Raw genomic sequence first — 19,230 nt, 5'->3', positions numbered from 1 at the left:
AAATTAAGGTATGCTCAGTTATATCAGTACAAATGTTGTGATAGTCTGATGTCATCTGATGGAAGCACATAACACTCTGAACTGATAATTCATCAATTTGAAGTTGTTAGTATAATGCATTTGTAGAACACCAACAAAGTGCTTTAATGACATGATAAAAACATGGATCCTGTCTCAAAGACCTTAGTATAAATGGACGGCATATAAATACTATGATAAGTAAAGAAGACAATAGTAAAAACATGAAATAAAAAATGGTACACATCCTATTAGTTCCAAAATTTTAGCGAGGGATGGGGAAGCTTGTTAATTCCTGGAAGGGCTGTTTAGAAATTATGGGTCAAATTCTGGCCCCAGTGAATCACAGAATCATATGCCAGGAAAAGACCTCAAGAATACAGGCCCCTGCACTCATCACAGGACCAAATATTATCTAGATCATCCCTGACAGATGTTAGTCTAACCAGGTCTTAAAAATCTTCAGTGATGGAGACTCTACAACCTCCCTTGGCTATTTATTCCTAAACACTTTGGCTATGTCTACATTATGGGGTTTTTCTGGGATACCAGAGGTATCCCAGAAAAACTCCACCACATCCAGGGAACACATCTGCTCTTCTGCTTTTTTTTTTGTGGAAGAGAAGACATGCTCTTTTGGAAGCCCTGTAAGGAAGAAGGGCTCTTCTGAAAGAGGAGGCTTTTCTGAAATTTGGCGCAGGGTAGACAGGCCAAATTTCAGAAAAGCCTCTTCCGAAAAAAAATTGGAAAAAAGTATGCAAATTGTGGAGCGCAATTTGCGTACCTTTTTCCAATAGATCAGTGTAGTCTAGACATAGCCTTTGACAAGAAGTTTTTCCTAATGTCCCGCCTAAATGTCCCTTTCTGCAGTTTAAGTCCATTGCTACTTGTCCTATCCTTAGAGGTTCAGAAGAACAATTTTCTTCCTCCTCCTTGTAACAACCTTTCATGTACTTAAAAATGTATCATGTTTCCTCTCTGTCTTCTCTTTTCAGGACTAAAGAAGCCTATATATTTCAATCTTCCCTCATAGGTTGTGTTTCCTAAATCTTTAATTATTTTTGTTGCTCTTCTCTGAACTTTCTCCAATTTGCCCACATCTTTCCTGAATGTGGTGCCAGAACTGGACACAATACTTCAGCTGAGGCCTAATTAGTGCAGAGTGGAAGAATTACTTCTTGTATCTTTCTTACAACACTCCTGCTAATACATCCCAGAATGATGTTTGCTTTTTTTTTGCAACAGTGTTACATTGTAGACTAATATGAAGTCAATGAAAGTTTTGCCATTGATTTTAATGGGATCAAATTTTTTTCTGTAAGTTACAGAGAGGACTCTTCTGCCCTAATTCTGAAGCTGGTGGGGTAAACAAACCATTGCACCTGCCAGGAGCCAAATATGGGATAAAATCCATAAACTCTTCAGAGAAGTGACTGTATGTTCATACATCAACTAGCACAATGGACCTCCAAATCCTGAGGCCTCTTGATGCTACAATAACATCAGTAATCCTTCCAATATTAAGGAGATTCCATGGCACTGCCTTTCCTGATGACTTGGAAGTCCAATCTAGTTCTTCTTAAAGTACATGGACGGGCACCCGTGTCTTCAGTGTGATCTGGACTGGTTTCCAGACAGAAAATCAATGCCCTATATGTGACAGAATACCAGATTTACAGGAAAGCTTCAATAACAATGCATTTTGTCCTATTTATTAATCTCTGAAAGTACATTTTTATATTGCATTATATGCTACTGCTATTATTTGTACACAAATATCCCTTTGAGTACATAGGCATGAATTAGGCCTCAGGGTCCAAATTTTGGTTTTGGTTACATGCTGCAACCCCACTGATATTAATGGGGTTGCAAAAGTGTAAGACCGAACACCCTTTGTAAATTAGTGTCACATACATCATGGAATGATAATGGGACAAGTGCCCATTTCACAGAGGGAAGTGCAAGTGACAGTGCAAGACAGCATGGATTTGGGGTCCAGTCCTTTAAGGTGCTAATCACTTCTGGAGTAGCTTTAATTGGCTTTAAATTGTCTCTCAGGAGATACCTCACAGGATAGGTCCCTTAGGGTATGTCTAGACTACATGGCTCCATCGACGGAGCCATGTAGATGAGTTTACTAGACATAGGAAAATGAAGCGGCAATTTAAATAATCGCTGCTTTATTTACATCAAAATGGCTGCCGCGCTGTGCCGATCAGCTGCTTGGTGGCACAGCGGGGAAGTCTGGACGCGCCGCGGTCGACAAGGGAAGCCTTTGTCGATCGCTCTGGTAAATCTCATTTCATGAGGCATACCGGAATGGTCGACAAAGGCTTCCCTTGTCGACCACGGTGCATCCAGATTGCCCGGCTGTGCCACCAAACAGCTGTTCGGCACAGCGCGGTGGTCATTTTGATGTAAATGAAGCGGCGATTATTTAAATCGCTGCTTCATTTTTCTATGTCTAGTAAACTCATCTACATGGCTCCGTCGATGGAGCCATGTAGTCTAGACATACCCTTAAAATTTAACCAGTGGCAACAAGGCTAACGTTTGGTTTTCTCGACATACTCTGCCAGTGAAAGGCCTGATTTAGCCTCTCTCACACTTCAATGTTTAAATAAGCCACCTGCTGTAGAAAGCAAATATGAATAAGCATTTTATATTTGAATATTCAGCTGAGATATCGATTGTTTGCCATTGCTTTGCTCATATTATTTTGGAGAGATGTTCCGAAGTTTGTTACCTTCACTGAAATCAAAGCAAGGGTACCTGGAGCAAAATTCATGTTATTTAGTTGTAAACAGTGTAACGGAGGGACACATAGCATGCTTTTGATACATCTTGCCAATCTAATGGTTATATCAGGTGTCTGTTTTAAGTACTTATACCTTTCAAAAACAGCAGAGTCACACATGGGACCAGTCAATTTTCTCTTTTTTCAAATAGATTTGACAACACATATTTTAAAAATATTTTCCCCATATTTAATAAAAGATAAGAGCTAAAATTAATTTCCCAGAATAATAAACTAGAAGTGTATGTTATTAAAGTGCCACCTACTGTACTGAATAATGTAGTGCATAATATCACTGCAGGAGCAAATCTTTCTAAACATTTTGGTGAGCAACTATAATCTCTTGCTTATTCCCATGTCTTATTTTTATTTACCTTGTTCTAAAGAGCTATGCTGACAAAGTGACCAAAGACGATTTGTTTCTATCCATTATAGTGCTATCAAAGTCTCTGACATCTCTTTTAAATTTAGATTGATTATTCAGAGCCATCAGTTCATGTCATCTTGAGACAAGTGTTTGTTAATAGAGGTTTTAAATTCTCCAGCCTATGCTGCCTCTCTCTGAAGTGCAGCTCATTAAAACTGGCTATTCCCTAAATAACATCATAGTTTTCTGGCTGCTTAGTTTGTCATAAATCCTCCACTCTGCACCGAGCCTAGATTGTATTGTTTTTTTATGGATGGCTCCCCCATAATCCCATACTTCTGCCCAAACCACAGTAGTCCAAATGCAACAGTTGCATAATTCCCTCAGAACAACCACTGGATAGCAGGGCAGCTACTCCACAGCCACTACTGCAGTCCAGTAGCTGTTTTACAGGGGGAAATAGGCAGTAGATTCAGGTAACTGTGGGCGCATCAATCCATGTCTCCCCTTTGCCCTTAAAACTATCAGCACAGGAAAGCAGGGAAACCTGCACAAATCCTGCTCCAGTGCCCAGCACAGTGGACTGCCCTGATTGAAAGCAGGATTGGCCCTTTTCCTGCTTACTTGGGCCATTTAATAACTGAACAGAATTTCTTGTGGCAGACGGTCCATTCATAACACACCTTCTCCAGCAATCTTTTGCTATTTTATCTCTTTTATTAATAATAATGCTGTCACATTGCCTTGTGTACTGGGAAGTGGAAGGCAGTAAATAACAGCCCTGTAGCCAGACTCCAGCTGCAAAACAGTGAGGTAGTGTGATTTTTTGTATTACAAAATGTGGCTACAGCATGCTAGTGAAAGTGAATAAAATATTATTGGGATAGTCAAAAGGCTATAAATAAAGACATGAAATATATACAAGAAAATTGTCTTTGACTAAGGAGAGAAGTCTGGGTCTCTCCAGTTCACTATTCAGGAAGGGAGGGAAGGAGTATTACCCCCCTGCCTAAGAGAAACTCTGGCTGGATGCTGCACCTCTTATACCACCAGTTGCCACCAGTTCCAGTACCTGAATCAGAGGTCCATGCCAGGAGAGAGGACTCTGCAATCCCTATGCCCAAGGCCATTGAGGCAATTCTTGGGGACCATTGTCAGTCAGTTTAAAATAGAACAGCCCTGAAGCTGCTCTAATTTATGTCAGAGATTAGGTAGCCTCAGGGTTTGGGGAGAGCCACACTTCTGGGTCATGTACTCCTCAGTTATTGCATAGAACTGAGCCACATTGTATTGATACACTAACATTGGATGAAGCAAAGTGTGTCATCTCTAAACTGAAAAGTGGATGCAGAGCCAGTGCTAATGGCATCCCATCAGAGCTGCTAAAATGTGCTATTGATGTAGCACTTCTGGTCATCTTTCATGTGGTGTGGGGAACTGAAACCCTGCCAGCCACCTGGAAGGAAGGACAGTATTGTGATTTCATTCTATAAGGGCAAGAGACCCTGCAATGAATGTTAAGAGCTACAGGCCAATCACCCTGCTCTCCATTCTGGGGAAGGTGTTTGCACATGTTTTGATGGCATCCCTGGAGCCTTTGCTACACCGGAAGTGTCATACCCAATAGTCAGTGTTCATAAGGAACACATCCACACTAGATGTAATTTTGGCCCTTCGCTAGTTGTCAAAGATTCATTGCAAGTTCAGGAAAGCCTTGCATGTAATGAATGTTGATATTAAGGCTGCGTTTGATTCAGTAAATGTATTGTTGTGTTATGGAAGACCTTAAAGGGTATAAGTGAATCTATCACTCTGCTAGACTTGATTAGAGAGCTGTATAATGAAACCACTGCCCGTGTTTGTCTGAAGAACTGGATGTCAGTCAGGGCCTTTTATAGTTGTATCTGGTGTCAAGAAGGGTTGCGTTCTGGCCCCTGCACTCTTTATGTCAGATTTCATAATGCAGCAATTTGTCAGGTTCCTCTGCACTGAGATCAGTGATCTCTTGCTCACCGACCTTTGCTACATTGATGGCATTGTTCTTTTAGTACAGAGCCCTGACAGGTTTCCTGCTGCACTTCAGGATATGGAGTAGGACTCAGCTCAGATTGGTCTCCGTGTTCCATGGTCCAAAACAAAACTGCAAAATCTAGAATTGTGTCCACCTGCAACACCAATCTCTTTAAACAATGAAGCCATCAAACCAGTTTCCAGCTTTTTCTATCTGGATTCTGTACAGTACTTACCAGTCCCTCCAATTCACACATGGAAGTTCTCCATTGAATTGGCATTGCGGCATCTGCCATGGGCCATTTACAACAGATACAGAATCAACGTCACCTTAGTATAACAACCAAGTTCAGGCTGTATCTATTTATTCAAGCTGTATCTTCCCATACTTTTGTATGACTGCAAAACATGGACAAGCTTCAAAAAGATCTTACAAAACTCATGGAAGAGCTTCAATAAGATCTCACAAAACTTAGTGATTGGGTAACAAAATGACAAATAAAATTTAATGTTGATAAATGTAAAGTAATGCACATCGGAAAAAAATAATCCCAACTTTACATACAAAATGATGGGAACTAATTTAGCTATAACTACTCAAGAGAGAGATCCTGGATTCATTGTGTATAGTTCTCTGACAATATCCACTCAACGTGCAGTTCCAGACAAAAAAGCAAACAGAATGTTAGGAATAATTTAAAAAGGGATAGAGAATAAGACAGAGAACATATTATTGCCTCTATATAAAACCACAGTACATCCAGATCTTGAATACTGCATACAAATGTGGTAGTCTCATTTAAAAAAAAATTGACAGTGGAAAAGGTTCAAGAAAGGGCAACAAAAATTATTAGGTTTTTAAAACAGATTTCATATGAAGAGAGATTAAAAAGGCTGGGACTTTTCAGTTTAGAAAAAGGAGATTAAGGGGGGCTATGATAGAGGTCTATAATGTCATGACTGGTGTGGAAAAAGGTAATAAGGAAAATGTATTTACTTGTTCCCATAACATAAGAACGAGGAGTCACCAAATGAAATAAATAGGTAGCAGCTTTAAAACAAGCAAAAGGAAGTTTTTCTTCACATAGTACACAGTCAGCCTGTGGAACTCCTTGCCAGAGGAGATTGTGAAGACCAGGACTTTAACAGGGTTCAAAAAGAATTAGATAAATTCATGGAGGTTAGGTCCATTAATGGCTATTAGCAAGGATGGACAGGAATGTTGTCACTTCTGTCAGAGGCTGGTGACAGGAGAGGGATTACTTGATGATTCCCTGTTGTGTTTACTCCCTCTGGGACATCTGGCATTGGCCACTGTGAGAAGACTGGATACTGGGATAGATAGACCTTTGGTCTGACCCTGTATGGCCATTCTTATGTTCTTATGACACTATACCATGCAGACTGGACAAAGCTGGAAGGTTTCCACACAGAATTTCAATGTGGCACATTGGTCACAAGGTGAGATGACTTCCTCTGTAATGCAGATGTTTATAGTCATTCTGTCTACAGACTACTGAGGCCAGGGGCAGATGACCATTTCACAGGACATAGGGCAGCACAATTTCGCGGGGCCCCCTTTTGCCACAGCGCATGTGCGGGGCTTCTTGAAGCGCGGGGCCCGGGGCGGTCGCCCCGCTCGCCCTGCCCTATATCCACCCCTGACTGAGGCCATTGTCCGCAGGCACAATGCTTCCTGGACATGCTGCAAGGATGCCACAAGATGTTCCAGCAAACACTACTATCTGCATGTCTTGTAACATCTGGGATAAAATTCCACCAACTGAGAGGCTGAACTTTTGAAAGTGTTATGCAGGTTGAAAGTGTTGTGAAGATGGCCCAGTGGAAGTCCCCCTATTGCATGGGTTCATCAAGTCTATTCCGATGTTGGACTAACAGGCTGTCAAGACTTCATAATTGTGCAGGGACTGACTAAATGACAAGTGATTGTTACAGCAGAGTGGCTAAGCATTGAAGAGAAGAATATTAGTTTTTAAAAATCATTTTACCTTGAGATTCATTAGGGATATGTAGAAGAGTTGTATCCATGTCAGTCCCAGGATATTAGAGAGATAGGGTGGGTGAGGTAAGATCTTTTATTGGCCCAAGCTACTGAACTATACAAAGCTCTTCTTCAGATCTGAGAAAGTTATTTCCAGCATCACTGCAAAATGACGGACTAGAATGTTTAGCATAAATAGTTAATGCATTTTGTAAGGAACCATTCAAAGGAGCAGACAATCCCTGTACTCCCAAATTAACTCACACAGGAAAATGAAAAAAGACAAAAATACCAGCTCACCTGCAAATGAACATGATTCACAAAGTGATCACTCTATATCTGACCTATTAGTCCTCATCCCCAAAGGGAACCTGCACAACACTTTCAAAAGATCAGCCTGGCAGTTTCAATTCATTATTCTTCTAGATACTAAAACTCATGGACTGACCAAAGACACGGGATTTATAGTTTAGTATAACAATCTGTAACCTAATAAACCATCTTGTTAGCCTTTAAAGTACTACATAGTCCTGTTTTTTGTTTAATCTGTAATCCACTAACCCTGTATTTTTGTTCCATGAGTGAAGAGGAGTTAATGGGCCACTGTACCTATAATAGTCTCTTAGAATATGTACTAACTACTTTTGCTAAGCAATCTTTTTCACCTTGCATTTTGCCATGAAGCTGGGAGTTCCTTTGCCAGACCTAAAGAAGAGCTCTGTGTGACTGGTAGCATGGGTGACTACCGGGGAGGGACATAAAGGGGGGGTACTGGCCACATGACTCTTCCCTGCACCACCCCTACCCAGGGGAGAGCCTTCTCTAGCAGGCTGTGAGGCCTAAAAGAATGTCCCACTCCACCCCATACTCTGCCTCTTCCTGCCCCCAAAATATCCCCTCTCCACCCCTTCCTCCACCCCCACAACTCTGCCCTGCTCTGCCCCCTCTCCGTATCTTCCTGCCTCTGCTCCATCTACATCCCCCTCCACCTCTTCTTTCAAGACTCCTCCCCTGAGCAATGTGGCCAAGGGACTAACATGGGGACGGCCCCCCGCTTCTCCCATATTCATTGGCAGCAGGAAGCGAAATGACCCAGCCCCAGCCTGCTCCACTCTGCCAACTCCCAGCTGCATCATTCTGCTTCCCACTGCCGGTGAATACAGGGGTTGGTTCCACCCCTTCCTGCAAGTCCCTTCCTCCCAAGCTATATGGCTGGGACCGGGTCACTACACTTCCTGCCACTGGTGAGAGGAGGGGAGGGCCCAACTCCTACTGGCAGCACCAGGACTCCAGCTAGTTGCCTGGGCTGCTGTGGGTTCTGTGCCCCCCCCCCAACACACACACACACACACACACACAAAGCGCAGAGCCCAGGGTGGTAGCCCTTAACCATCCAATAGATGGGAAGATGCTGCTGGCCACTCTCCCATCCCTGGCTCGCAGTATTACCAACTTCAAGAAAACAAAAGTCATGGATTTTCCCTCTCCCCCCACCAAAAAAAAATCATGAGATTGGCCCCATCCCCTCTCTACAGTTTCCAGTTTTCAGATAAATAGCACAAACTCCATTCATCTGAAGAAGTGGATTGTGCCCATGATACCATCTACATGCTTTGTTTGAAATGTAATCATGCAAATGTCCCGAGCCAGGCTTTTTGAGTGAAGAAGAGGGGCAGGGGCAGAGCAAAGGCAGGAAAGAGGAGAGGAGAGGTAGAGCAGGGACAGGGAGGGAAAGAAACAGAGTAGGAGTGGGGAGAGGCAGGACCTGAGGCACAGGACCTGAGGTACTAGGGGAGGAATGAGTTCACATGGCTGGTATCCCTCTTCTCCCTCCCCCCCCCCCCCCCCCCATCAGTAAAATCAAAAGGGTTAATTTTACTCAGAAATCATGACTCTGACAGACAATTTGCAAGAGTTGGAATGTCTGGTCTTGAAAGCTTGTCTCTCTCTCTCCAAGGGTACGTCTACACTAGCCCCCTAGATTGATCTAGCGAGGGCAATGAGGGCAACCAGAATTGCAAATCAAGCCCGGGATTTAAATATTCCACGCTTGATTTGCATGTTCCTGGCTAGTCGCCATTTTAGAAATTGACTAGCCCGAAGTAACTGCCCACGTCTACATGTGGCAGTGAAACGGGATTCCGATTTAAAGCCCTAACTTGAATTAACTGGTATTCCTCCTGCAATGAGGTTTACCAGCTAATTCGAATTAGGGACTTTAAATCGTAATCCCGTTTCACTGCCGCATGTAGACGCGGGCAGTTACTTCGGGCTAGTCAATTTTAAAATGACGACTGGTTGGGAACATGCAAATCAAGCGCGGGATATTTAAATCCCGGTCGCCCTCATTAGCCTCCCTAGATCCATCAAAGGGGCTAGTGTAGATGTACCCCAACAGAAGTTTGTCCAGTAAAATATATTTCCTTGTCTCTTTCATTGGAGGGGAGGTTTGAGCAAATCTGTTTTCTGCTTTCCATTGCTTTCTCTTCCACTGTATGCAAAACTGAGGAAAGACACTAGGATGAATGCTTCCCGTGTCCCACTGAACTATTTACGATAAAACCTGCCAAGAGCAATCACTCATAGGAGTTAGCAAAAATGGTCGCTTGTAAGGCCACTTCTCTTCAAAGGTTTTCACACCTGAGAGCAATGGTGTTTCATGGCTTCTACAAGGAGCAGATTGTGATAGGTCTCTTCTCAGAGTTGGTCTCTAAGGCAAGTCCTACTGTAAATACAAGCCTTTCAGGACTATGTAATTATGTTCTAGTCTTTACTGCAAGGAATCATATTTTTCACGATGCAAGCATATGTTTTAGGCACATGCTGTAGTATGCATACTATATGAGCTGAACAAAAACAAACTGAGTAATGTGCATGTGTACATTGCTAGTCAATACTCAATTCACATGTGCATGTCCAGTAGGGTGCGCACAACGTAGACAGACATATATCTGACCATGTACAAATATGAACAGGCTTGAATACTGCAAACCAAGCGCCATTCTTCATTGCTGAAATATATCTATCCGCCAAACATGCATTCTGGCATTTATTCTACAACAATCTATTAATATTTATAATAATGCACAACCTTATTTGTAATCAAAACATTATTCTACATATTCTTAGGGGGAATCTAGTTCGTGCCATCACACAGGAAAAACATCTGATCCATGTCTGTTCATTCTTACTACAGTAGCTGAATAAGGCCATATTTAATGTTTTTCAATCTACATTACAAATTAATGATTTTTTTAATTTATTTTACTTACAAAGATTAAGAACAGTTCTGTTCCAGTAACTTCAATTTGTAGTGAAGCTGCTGTATGAGGAATTATATCAAATGAAGTTCATTGATTGGAGAGAAGAGAAACTGTCATAAATAAATCCAGCTAAGAATGGATTTCCACATTTTGTGCAATGATAATATAAAAAGCTCCTGTACTTTCTCACTGACAGCAGTTTCTCTACATTAATCTGAATAAATAGCACAAGAGAATTACTATTTTTACATGTTAAATATATTTTTGTTGTCTACCCAAAGTCACAAAACTGAGAATAATAATATTCAACTCATAACTAATTTGAAATTTGCTGCTCAACCTGCCATATCACCAAGCGCCATTCTAATGTGGTACCCCATCTTGCACTATGTCAAAGCTATCAGAGAGGCCCCTGCAGCTTGAAGTTTACTTGTTGTTCGAAGGAGAAAAGTTAAATAAATAGACTTTTTAAACTCTACATTGCAATTTCAATCATTTTCATTCAAGGGTGCAGCTACACTGCAGGGCTTAACTCAAAATAAGCTACACAAATTTAGCTCCGTCACTTGCATATCTTATTTCGAAATAGGAAGCATCTACACAGCACTTATTTCAAAATACAGCATTTTTCCTCCGACTTCCCTTATTCTTCATATAAGGAGGGTTACAGGAGTTAGAGTAAAAGTCGCCCAGCTTGACAGTATTTAGATACTATTTCGAAATAACTGCCTGCTGCGTAGACGCGGACTTTTGGAATATATTTATATATTTGGAACAAGTAATTTTGGAATAGCACTAGTTATTTCAAAACAGTGTTGCAGTGTAGACGTACCCTTAGAATGCCAGAATTGACTACTTTACTTTAAAGGATGGAATCCTTTGGCTGGAGATTACTTGCCCAAGGCCTGTATTCCATCAAACTCCAACGCTGCAATTTATATGTGAACAGACATCAGTGCCTGCATGTAGCCCCACTGACTTCACTGGACTCCACATGGGTGCACATGTCTGACTGCACATTGCAAATTGCAGGAATTCAGTCTACTAAACTAGTGCTATACAGCCTACCAAGAAGTTGCTAAACAAATGAAAAAGTATGATTTGAAGCAGTAGACATACAAGGAATATAAAGCATTATTGCCTACCAAAAATGAGAATTTGCACTTCAATTAAAAATAATGAAATGGAACTACTTAGAAATGTATATGCCAGAGCTGAGGGACCCCATAATCATATTTCTGTAAAAAGTGTCCCTTTGCACATTTTATTCTCATTTGTCTGTCAATCTAGTACCAAGGGCTCAGTCCTACTAAAACCTGCGCCATATAATGGCTGCAGTGCTCCTATTCATGGAAATAAGCACTAAATTGGGTAGGAATTGGTTGCAGCATCAGGCCCTACATTACTGTAATATTCCACAGGGAGGGACCAGTCTTCAATATGTTTCATTTGAAATGCTCGGGTGATTTTAAGTGGTATAACATTGCAATAATAATTTGCAATAATAAAACACTGTCAGATGGTGTTCCGTACTAAACATCGTTGAGTATTTGTCAGATAGTTTTCTTTTATTTCATTGGAAGGTAAAGGGCAATCCTTTCATGATGCATGTTTCCATTCCTACTGCCATGAGTTTGGCATTGTATGCAGCTGGGTTCCGTGGTAAGTTTCCCATCAGTAGAGTGTACATGATGGGAAGTCACAGGGTATGTCTACACTGCAGTGTAAGCCTGGGTCAGAGTCAGGCTTGACCCAAACCCTCCTTCTACCAACACACAATTCTGTCCAGCTCTAGCCAGCAAGAACTCTAAGCCCAGATCCCAGGAGCTGATCAGAGCGGTGTGTTCAAGGCAAATCATACTGGGGCATGTGTCCAAACTCTATTATTTCATAGTGTGGACACAACTTAAGCCAGTCCTGAGAGTCTAACAAGATTAGCCAACTGGCTCCCAGACAACAGAAGTCATCCTCCTTGTGAAAGTACAGCTAATCAGTGTTTATCCCTTCCATTTTATTCTGAGCACTATGCTGCAAACACAGTGAACCTTCTCATTTGTTTGCAATGGCCACCAGCCACAAGTCCTTTGCCAAATGCAGGGCTACCTGGTTGTGGGATCAGTCAGATTTTGATAAATGTCTGACGCAAGAAAAACAAAACTCTCCACTTCAATGAGTGTACAGGCAGTCCCCGACTTACGTGGATCCGACTTATGTCGGATCCCTAGATACGAACGGGGTGAGGCAACTCCCGCACATGCGCAGCAGCATTCCCGGGGCTCGCTCACCTGGGTCCTAGGATCCTCCTCCTCCTCGGGCCGGCTCCGACTGGGGTCCCGCAGAGCTGCCGGGCAGAGGAAAAGTGCCTCCCCACGCCCGCTGCCCCCTCCCCACCCCCCTGCCAGCAACAGGCTGCCCCCTCCCCTGAGCAACAGGCTGCCGAACAGACAAAAGCAGCCTCTCTGCCCCTCCTCCCCCTATACATGCTGGGCTCCCTGGGCAAACAAAGACTCCACCAAAACAAACAAAGTGCTGGCCTCATTGTGTTAGCAAAAAAAGGACCCTCCTCCTAGAACCCTGGGTGGTGTGTGGAAATAAAGCTATTAGCTCAAAGCATGGTGCAGAGCTGTTTGGTATTTGATGAGTTACTCCTTTAGTCCTGAGTTTGTCACAGGGACAGAAATAGATGTGAAATCTTCTGAACAGGGGAACAGACAGCAAAACAAACATTAGAGGGGAGTTAACCTTTCCCTATGCTATCCAAAACTAAAAAAAATGTTTGGCTAGAGTTTCCCCTACAATATGTACCAGTTCCGACTTACATACAAATTCAACTTAAGAACAAACCTACAGTCCCTATCTTGTACGTAACCTGGGGACTGCCTGTATTTGAAATGACTATGCTTATCAGAAGAATGTAGCAGAATTGGTCATCTGTGATAGTGTCCTTATGACCCCAGAATCTAGTATCAGACCAGAGGGGAGCCAGCAGATGCCAGATCAGGTTAGCAAGGTGACTCTGGTGTTCACACAAATGTTCAAGGATATTTTACTACAGGAACATCTCCAGGATGTCCTGGGTCTACTCAAAAGAGCTGTTTCATGACCTCTCCCCAAGAGGTGCAGCCTGCTGCAGAAACAGTAGCAAAAGCAGAAGAGGCAGAAGTAGCCCTGGATTCTAGTGTTTGGCTCCATGTTTCTTATTGGTAATATACAAAGAGAAGGGATTTTTTCTGCTTTTTTTGAACCCACACAATTTTAATACAAGCTGCAGGTAGGGGTATTTATCTGCTAATGGCAGAATGTATGTCAGCATCCTCAGCTCCACCCCACCATGTGGAATTCAAAATGGATCCCAGGAAGCACAAAAAAATTAAACAAGCATTTAAATGTTCAATTGATAGTCACACATTCCTACTTGGATGTGCTCAGGTGTCACAAGTAAGACCCTTATATTGCCTTCTCTTTTAGTGCATAGCTTGGTATAAACTAGCCATGCCACAGTGTAACAAGCCACCAGTAAATGGTACAATGGAATGGAGGGGGGGAGAGCTGGATGAAATGTAGTCCACAGGCAATGAAAGCAAAATACGGCTAAGGGTTTGTATGAAGTCCAGAAATGTGCTGGGAAGATGGCTGTGTAGTTTTTTTAGAGTCTGCCTTATTGTGTGTGTTTGCATGCAGTCCATAGGTAGATTGAATCAAAGGAGGCTGCATCAGAGGCTGTAGCAGGACAGTAATTCATCTGGACACATAGGTGCAGGAACAAGGGATGCAGAGAGTGCTTCAGCACCTCCAGATTTTCATCAGGTCTATTTTCAGGTCCTCCCTTTTCTGTAGGCCTCAGTACCTTAGAAGCTCAGGCACATTCCCACAGGAGCCTGGAATTACATAGACCAGTCCAAGTGGAAGCATTTCACAGGGCCCACAAACAGGTGCACTACCAAAGGGTAGAGAACTCACTGCACGTGGAAAGACACAGACAGGCTGCTGAGTGTGCGGGCGGAATTGCAGGAAAGACTGTCAACAAAGCTTCTGTGGCAAGAACATTGATTGAGGGAGTAAGCGTACATTAGAAAGACCTATTTGAGAAGCTGCTTGTGCAATGGCCACAAGAGTGCAGGTTTCTTACATCCTGAGTCTGCTCCATGGTACCAAGTGCCCCAAACCAGGAACAATGGAACAATTCCAGATTAGGTGTCCCAGGTGCTATTTAACACACTAACTGGACAGAGCAAATATACCCCTTGCAGACCTTCCCTGGAACATGCAGTAGCACCAACTGCCTGTTCAATATATAAGAAAGGCAAAGGAGACTGAGGTGCCAGGGGACACAAAAAAGCACCTTCTTTAATACTGTTTTGCTGTTGTTGTTGGTCTATTATTGGTATTTAGGTTTCCCAAAGGCCGCTGGTCTGCCTGGCAATGCTTTAAAATTGTGTTTTTGTAAGGCAGGCATGTTCCTAAATAAAGGTTTTCATATTAAGAAAGTTCATTATCACTGCATCACATCATATCATGTGTACTTCAAATAATAAAGGTTACCACATTGTATGGCAAACACGGTTTTTCAATGCATTTATATACATCTGTCCTCTAATCTTTTCCATATATGTGTGGATTTATTTCATCCAGGTGCAGAATAATTCTTATGTGCACTGAGGCATGGGAAATCATACACCACCAAGAGAAATACAAAACCCAGGTGTGGGCACTCTGCTAATCAGCTGGCTGGCATCTGAATTTCTCCTGAGCTGCCGCACAAGCACCCAGCTTACAGGGAACACTGGGTACAACCCTCTGCTTAAAGGATTGATACCCAAGCAGTTCTTTTCCAAAACAAATTATTTCCTTTATTTAATGTAACCAACCTTTTCTAATGCAATTAATCTAAGTATAAATCCTACTGCACAATTATACAAGAGAAAGTACCCAATGCTGTAATGTTATACAGTTGGAATGGCTTAAGTGATTATGTTCTGCATGTGGTGATCAATCATATCCAGGACACTGGCAGTAATCTTAATAAACCCTACATTTTATACATAGTAATAAGGACACACACTACAGACATTCATCTTTATTATTCTAGGTGTACACATTCATTACCCCTATTTTTAGTCTATAACTTATACTATAGCTAGCATGCGTATTCTCTATAGGCTAGTGTGGACAAGGCAGCTGCAGTTTTAAAATGTGGTAGAAAGTTGTGTGAACAATAGGGAGGGAAAAGAAGTGGGAGAGGATGAAATAATTTAAAAAAGACAAATACGGGGGTAGTAAAATTGGGGAACTCTTCAAGCTTGTGTTTGTGGGGAAAAGGGTGAAACTGGGAGCAAGGGCAAGGGACAGAAACAGGAGGTGAGTGGGACTGGGAAGGGACTGGTCTTTTTAAGGCGCACGTGTGCAAGTCAATAATTGGTTCCTTTTCTCATTAAATTGCACATCCCAAGCACCTCCTTACTTTTCAGGATAAGAGGGAAATGCTCCATTTTAGGGAGAATGAAAAGCCATTTGGGAAGTGATGGCCCAGTGCAGTTACAGCTAAGAGCCAAAATGAGGGCTGGACTCAGCCAATGGTATTAGCAATTTTGGAGCATCAATAAAATAGATTTTGGGTCATGGCTGAGATCCCAGCTATCATGTAAAATGCTTCCTTGTGGCCTTTTGCCGTGCACACAGAAGTATCTTACTGCCGAGCCCCTATTCTAGGAGAGGAGGGCAGAGGAGCGGGGGAGAGAGAGGGCTGCAGTGTGATCTCCCACTACCATGCAGCCAGTGGTTGATGCTTGCCATTACCATGCTCCACGTTTATTTGACAAATTAATTTGCAAAATATTACAGAATTTTAAAATATTGTGCACAGAACCAGCACCTCAACCCCATACCAGAGCCAGCAACCCATACCTCCTGCTGCACCCAAGCCTCCACCCTAACACTGTCCCAGAACTAGTATCCATACTTCCTGCTGCATCCCCCGTCCTGCACCCAAAGCCCCTGAAACTATCCTCCCAGAGCAACATTCCACATCCCCTCCTGTGCCCCAAGCCCTAGCTGAGCCCACTCCCAGAGATAGCAACCCAAAATCCCACCCCAAACCTGAGCCCCTTCACAGAGCCAGTACTCCATACTTCCTGCAGCATCCCGCCTGTATCCCAAGCACCTGCTCCAGCCCTGACTCCCTCCGACCCTGCTTAGAGCTAGCACTCCCTCCTGCACACCATGCTGACTCCCGATTGCCAAGCCTCTGCTGCAGACTAGTAAAAGCAAGTGAGGGTGGAGAAGAATGAGCAAAGGGGGAGGGAGGAGATGAAATGAGAAGGATAGGGCTTTAGGGAAGAGGCAGGACATCAGGGGAAGAAACAGAGTAGATCTTGGTTTCCACTGAAATTCAAAAAATGATCTGGGCATAAAAAGGTTGGGGACCACTGATGTAGAATCTTCATGTAGTGCTGCTGTGCATGTGTATTATGATACAGACTCATGAGAGTGGCCTTTGTGGGTCCATTCCCTTCACCTCACTGCAGCAATTTCCTCCAAACTATCAAGAGAAGCGGTGGTTTCTCCATCTCTTGATGTCTTCCAGGGAAGACCAGATGCTTTCCTGAATTGTAATTTGGTTCAGAACTCGCTACTGTGCCAGACGGGAGGCCTATGATATGCAGGGGGAGCATATTTGATGATCTCACCATATTTTATGGCCTTACAGTCTGAACATCTACACAAAACTTGAGTGTGGCACACTGAGAAGTTGCTGATGTTTCCATGTGTCACCTGCTTGATACCAAGAACTAACACTGAGTGAGTGGGGGATGATACAGGGGGAGCAGCTCAAACATGCAAAGGAGTTGGCCAGGGGCAAGACATCAATCCTCCAGGCCTGGGGCAGGTGTGGCAGTAACATCATAAGGGCCTAATGCAGGGGCAGACTGGCCCGGCAGGATACCGGGAATTTCCCGGTGGGCCGTCCTCTGAAGGGCCAGCCGAAGGGCCAGCTGGAGGCTGCTGGAGGAGGAAGAGGATTGTGACGGGGATCCGCAGCCCAGCATTTTAAATTCCCTGGTGCCAGCCATGTACGGGGCACCGCGGGGCCGAGGGAGCATATGCACTGCATGCTCACACGCCGAGCAACAGTTTAAGAAACACTGGTTTAAGGAGTTGAGAGGCGATAACCTCACAGAGAGTCCATAACAATGGCTAGTTAAGACAGGCTGCAGGGCAGGGGCAATCTCAGAGCCCCTCAGGGCTTTACCACGGGGAGTCTTCTTTTTGAGGTCTGCTCTTGAGGACTTCAAGGTGTTAATGCTGCTGGTTCCTGTTGCCGTTAATTGCCCGATTCCTAGGTATATCCAAGTCTCTGACATGTCCTTGTTCTCTTGCAGGAAAATTTTACAGGCAAATAATACACCAGCCTTTCCTTTTGCCAGGTACCTGAGATGCTGCAGGGACTGTATCCCTTAGGATACCTGTGAAGTAAAACCCCACACAGGGCAGTTGGATAGCAGTCCTAGGCCACTGGAATCCTGCCCTACTGCCACTGAAGAACCAGCTCCAGCTGGAGGAGGAGCATGGCAAAGAAGAAACCAGCAAGCAGCACACATGGGGCTAAGGAGGGTCTTTGGACCAAGCTAGCTCTGCCCTGGGCAGGCCTGCAGGGAAGAGAAAAAGGAGAGAGACAGACTCAATTTCCAGCTGGCTGATGAAGAGACAGGAACTAGAGGCCCTCCCATGTGAGGGAAGGAGGGCAGCCACCAGGAACACAGCACTTTCTGTAGGTCAAAGCAGATGAAGGAAGATTCCTGAAACCACTTGGCCTCAAAGGAACCCGGGTGAGAAAAGAACAGAAACTTCGTGGAGGTTCTGACCCCCCAAACTTACAGCTGCTCCACCTGGAGGAATCTTGGCAGGATGTTCCAACAAGTGGCTTCTCAGGAGCAGCAGCAGATTCAGGAATCAGCCACGTAGCAATGGTATGGACAGAGTGGCCAGAAAAAGGCTTCTGCCTTATAGAAAGAAGTTTACCAGTCGGAAAAAACCCTCCGTTCTTTCAACTCCATTGAAAGAATGCAATAGCAGTGTGTATGTACCTATAGTTTTTCTGGAAAAACGCTGCAGTGTAGACATACCCTCAGGGACGAAGGCTCAGATGGGAAATAAATTCTCCCACCTTAACCTAGCGTTTTCCATGTATTTAATTTGGCCAGCACCAAGTGGATCAGGCTGCATAAGTACCAAACCTCCCTTGTCCGCAGAGTCATCGGCCATCTAGCTCAATTAGCAGTGGGAAAGGAGAAACTCCAAAGAGGCTTCTCCTCATTTTCATGTACATGACCCTGAATTCTTTCAGTCCTCAAGGGCAGACATCAAGACAACTCTGGAAGGGCGTTCAGGGCTGGGGTGCAGCAGAAAGTATGGGGTGCTGGCTCTGGGCTGGGTCAGGGGGGTGAGGTGCAAGAGGGGGAATATGGCATCCTGGATGAATTTTTGTTTTGGTCCACCTGGTCTTCCTGAGTGTGGCAATCCCTATTTCCCGATCCCCATGGGTTCCCTAGCCCATGATCCTGTTCCATGTCTCCTTTACTACTAATCCTTGCATTGTGCTGTCTTTGCCCCTAACCTCTGCACAACGCACTCTGTCACTGGAAGCTGACTCTTCTCCCTCACCTTCCCCTCAGCTCCACCTCTCCAGACCTGCAGTCGCTCTATCAGTAGGTGATTTGAATGAAAGTCAGGCATAGAAAGGTGACTGTGGGGATTTCTGCCAGCTATTGGGGAA

The sequence above is a fragment of the Pelodiscus sinensis genome, chromosome 9, assembly GCF_049634645.1.
Source record: "Pelodiscus sinensis isolate JC-2024 chromosome 9, ASM4963464v1, whole genome shotgun sequence".
NCBI lineage: Eukaryota > Metazoa > Chordata > Testudines > Trionychidae > Pelodiscus > Pelodiscus sinensis.
This window is presented reverse-complemented; position numbering follows the sequence as displayed.